Source organism: Octodon degus, unplaced genomic scaffold, assembly GCF_000260255.1.
Source record: "Octodon degus isolate 3935 unplaced genomic scaffold, OctDeg1.0 scaffold00104, whole genome shotgun sequence".
NCBI classification, from domain to species: Eukaryota; Metazoa; Chordata; class Mammalia; order Rodentia; family Octodontidae; genus Octodon; species Octodon degus.
The window spans coordinates 5,160,447-5,165,010 of NW_004524680.1; positions in this window are offsets into that span (position 1 = coordinate 5,160,447).

A 4,564-nucleotide genomic window follows, 5' to 3' on the forward strand; every position below is an offset into this window, starting at 1 on the left:
TCTCTCTCTCCCCCTCTCTTTCTCTCCCCCCTCCTTCCCTCCCTCCCACCTGCTGTGTTTGCTTCCCTGACTGCCCACTCATTCCTCAACTCCATCCCCCAACACTTAGGAACTCTCCTGGATTTGCCTTTGTTTTTTTCTTTTTTGTTTGTTTATTTCTGGAGAGAGCCCCACTCCCAGCATAAAAAGATCTTTAAGACTAAAATGTCCACAGAGGAGTCTTGGCCCAGGCCTTTGGCCACTTCTCTGGCTGCTTAACAGAGCCCAACAGCACCCAACTCACCAGTGCACCCACAAGAGGCCCAGACCCTCTTCTCTGGAGGCCGGGGACTGCACCTGTGCCCACCCTCCCACCTCCCACTGTCCACAGCTTCTGTCCCCTCCCCATTCTGCCTGGCACTATGTCCCTCCAGAATCTCTGAAGCAGAGCTTCTTGGGCATGGATAATTGGTGGGTAGGCAGGGCCGCACTTTCCTGGCCCTTGCCAGCTTCTTCCCTGCTCACCTTTGTGCCCTGCAGCTCCCCAGAAGGCCTCTTCCTCTGATGGGTCCTGGGGCACAGCAGACAGGCCCGAGTCCCTTCCATGTCTGCTGCACTGGGTCCTGTCCCTGTCCCGAGCATGCCAAGCCTTGCTGGGGTCACTGAGAACACCATAGGCCACCCTCAAGGAGGCAAGTCTCACTTGGGAGCTGTCCCCCAAAGAAAGTGGCCCCAAGGAGGGGGATTGCCTCACTCTGTGGGGATCTGAAAAGGGGAGAAAAGCCCTGGCCAGGGTGGCTGTGAGGGAAAGCCTGGCAGCCTCCCTGCTGTCCCTGACACTGCCCTTGCCTGCCTCCCTGCCCATTTGGCATGCTCTGTGGGGGCCACGAAGCCATCAGCCTGCAGAGAATGTGCCAACCTCCTCCTTACCCTCCCAGCTGGAGCCCAGGCTTCTGTCCAGAGGCCACCCTGCCCTGACCTCCCCAGTGCTCCTGAGGACAGAGAGCCCAGGGCAGCCCCACGCCACTCCCTGGCCAGCACGCTCGATGCCAGAGTGGCTCCTCGGCACAGCCCGGCTCCCACTCCCAGGGCCAGGATCCCACTGCTGCCTGTCTGGCGTTGTCCTTGCCAGGAGACGGGGCTACAGAGGAGGCTATTTTTAGCCTCTGCTATCCCCTGTAATTATCTTATCTCTGCTTTGCCCTGGCACCTGGCACCTGGTACAGTCCTACTGGAAAATGTCAGTCTATTTCCCTGTGCTCAGGACTGCTGGGAATGCAGGAGTCGGTGTACTAGGGCGGGGGTGGTGATCACCATTAAGAGCCTCCTTTAGTCACACCCTGTCTTTCTGGGGGTGCTCCGGCCCTTCTGGAGATGTTGGCTCTACCCAACAAGGCCAGGACAGCCTCAAGGGAGGGTTGGATGCCCTCTGGGATAACAAGGGTGAGAGAGTGGCTGGGGGTTTCAGAATGTAGGTCTACTTGGGCCTCCACAACCCTCAAAGTAGGGCCTGGCCTCGGAGAGCAAAAACGCTCTCTGGTCCTGGGCTGAGACAGGCGGCTTATGGGTCACTCAGGCCAGGCTGTGGACGCCTAGGACTCCTGCCAAGCCTCAAGGCCTGCTGCTGACTGCAGTCCTCAAGTGGTGGCAGGAATCACCCTTCCTCGGGGATGTGGCCTGCCCCATCCGGGTTCCTCCTGGCAGCTTTTCTCTGCCACACCCTCCGGCTGGCCAACATCTTCATGGTTCAACTCTCCACTGCTGTCAAGGGCTGCAGCACTGCTTGCCTCCCACAGGAAGCCTGGTGATGCCTGCTGAGGGGAGTCCTCTGTGTCATGGCTGGGCTCTGGGCCCTGCCCACATCTATACCACCAGGCCAGGATACTGTTTGGGCCACTGATCCCACCCTTCCCAGCCACGCCCTTGGATTCAGGTTGTATAAATGGTCTCAGTGGAAGAGGTTGAGGTGGAATGAGCCACAGAATGAGAGGAATTTCAAGAAGGGCAGGAGGGCTGAGACAGCACAGATCCCTAGTGGCCTCAAAGGAGGAGGGAACTGCAGGAGCCCCAGGAGGCAGGTCCAGGGGCTGCAGAGGGCACCTTGAAGAGCTCCAGGGTGGTGTAGCCCAGTGGCTGCTCCCAAGTCTGAGCTCAGTGCAACCCAGGGCTCTGACTGCAGGGCCCTGGAAGCTCAAGTGTGTGCTGTCTGGGCACTGAGTCTGCTGTCATTTGTCACAGTCTCCTCTGCCCTGGGGTCACAGCTCAGCCGCTGGGTCTGTGTAGATCTCTGCCCTGCCTGGGCCACTGCCCTGCTCTCTTTTGTGTGACCATCTGCTCTTCAGTTTCTTTTCCTGTAAGTTGGGGGAAGGATGGCACCTCAGTTACTTTTCTCATTGCTGAGAAGTACCCAACACTCAAAGTTAGAGGAGGAGAGGTTTACTGAAGCTCAGACTTTGTAGAGGTTTTAGTTCATAGTTGGTTGCATCCAAGGCAGAGCGCCACGGCAGAGGGGCAGTGCAGAGAAGCAGTCCCAGTGCAGAGGCAGCGACAGCAGCACCCCTCTTTCTGTCCCTTATATTCTCTTCATTCACACTCTTAATCCTAGCATCTCGCCACCAATCCCAGCATTGAGTCATTAACCCCATTGCAACACACCTGAGATCCAGCCGCCTCTGAAGAACCCCACCCATGACCGCACGAGGCCTGGGGCCACAGCAAGTGGTATCTTCTAGGGAGCTGCAGGATTGGGCTCGGCCAGGTGCAGGAGGACAGACAGCCTCTTGTTCTACTGCCCTTAAGGTGCCAGCTCTGGCTATTGCTGTGCCCCACGTGTAAAGCTGGCCCATGCAAGTGACTGAGAGTGGTGGTGAGGGTGCAGGCTCAGGGTTGAGGGGCCTGGGCTAGCCTGGGCTGTCCTAGTAGTTCCTTCTCTCCACTGCTGTTCATTTTAGAAGCTGTTTTTCTTTATTCACTGTCTCTCTGCATTTCCACCTCTCCCCTCCCCCACCTAGGTGTTGCTATGGGAACCAGCCGGGGCACCCACGGCTTCCCTGATAGAGGGTTCCACAGGCAGCCCTGGGAGTCCTCGTGTGTGTGTGTGTGTGTGTGTGTGTGTGTGTGTGTGTATACACATAAGGAGGGGTTGGGGCTTGAGAAGGTCCCTGGGGCTTTTTGATTGAGACAAAGGCCAGAGAAAGCGGGGCAATTAGAAACGTCCTCTTTGCCCTGTGACTAGCACCCCCACCTAGGATACAGCTGCATAACTAATACCCTCCCTTTCTTCCAGGCTGCCTCTCCTATTATCCCTACCAGGCCCTGTGAATGCCGTCACTGTCTGGGGACATCACTGTCACAGTAGCCTCAACTCCCTCCCCACTGCTGGCCGGCAACCCCTTTCTCCCTTGGTCCAGCTCCTTGCCCCCTCCAGGACTGGGCTTCCCAGCAGTAAGGGAGTCATGGTCAAGGCCGTGCAGGCTGGGCTTCTACAGCCCCCCCACCCCCCCACCATGGGTTTTCCCACCTCATTCCCTGGCTTCCCTTTTCTGTAGAGATAGCCCTTGACTGTGGTCACATGACCAAAAACTCTTGCCTGCCCTCAGGCCCAGGCCACCTGCAGGAGAGCTGCAGGAGGTGGGCAGTGAGGGGCAGCTCTGTGCCCAGCCCCAGCCCGGAGCGGCCATCCTCACTGACAGCAGCCCCCGCCTGTCACTGCTTCCCACCCACTGAGAGCTCCGTGCCTGGCGTCCCAAGCAGCTGTGTAGGTGGGGAGGAGCGCTGGGGCTGGGCACCTATAGGCTGGCTCTTCCCTGTCTCCAGCCTGGCCAGTGGAGTGGGAGGGACCCACAGGGCAGAGTTGGAAAGTGAGCCAGGGGTGTGTCTCACCCACGCAGGGCCCTGCACCCCCACCTCCTGCCAGGCTCCCAGGGGATGGGCCAGACCGCCTCTCTAAAAAGGCTGAGTCAGGCTTTCTCCCTGAGACGTTGGTGGGGGCTGGACCAGACCTTTACCCTCAGCCAGGGCTCAGAGCAGGGTCTGAGTCTGTCTGAACTGTACCTGCCCAGGCACTGGATTATTTCCTGTATGGGGATATACTGGGTCAAGGAAAATACACAATTCAAATTAATTTCCTCCTTCCTCCCATTTCTGGTATGGTTGGTGGAAAGTGCTAAGTCACACTGGGGCTCACTTTATGCTTCTCTCACAGAGTGCTGCTTGAGGCCGCCCACATGTCCTTGTCCAGGATGCCCGCAAGAGGCTGCTGGTGGGGATACCTCCGGGGCTGGCCTTCCTGCACAGGGGCCAGATGAGCCTGAGGGAGGGCCCAAGGTTGCTGACTTGTACCACCCCTTGGGTGGAAGGAGCGGCCTGGGGGTGGGTGACCCTGGGTACCCCTATCCATGCCTTCTTCACACTAGACAAGGCAAGCAGGAGCCCCACAAGCCCTGTGCTCTTGGAAAGCCTCTTCTCAGGCTCTGAGGCCAGTAGACTGGCTGGTGTGGCCTCAGAAGCCCAGATTGAGGCTGAATCCACATGGCTGAGGAGGTGGCCATTGAATTATCCCAAGGCCCTGAGCACCTGTGATGGT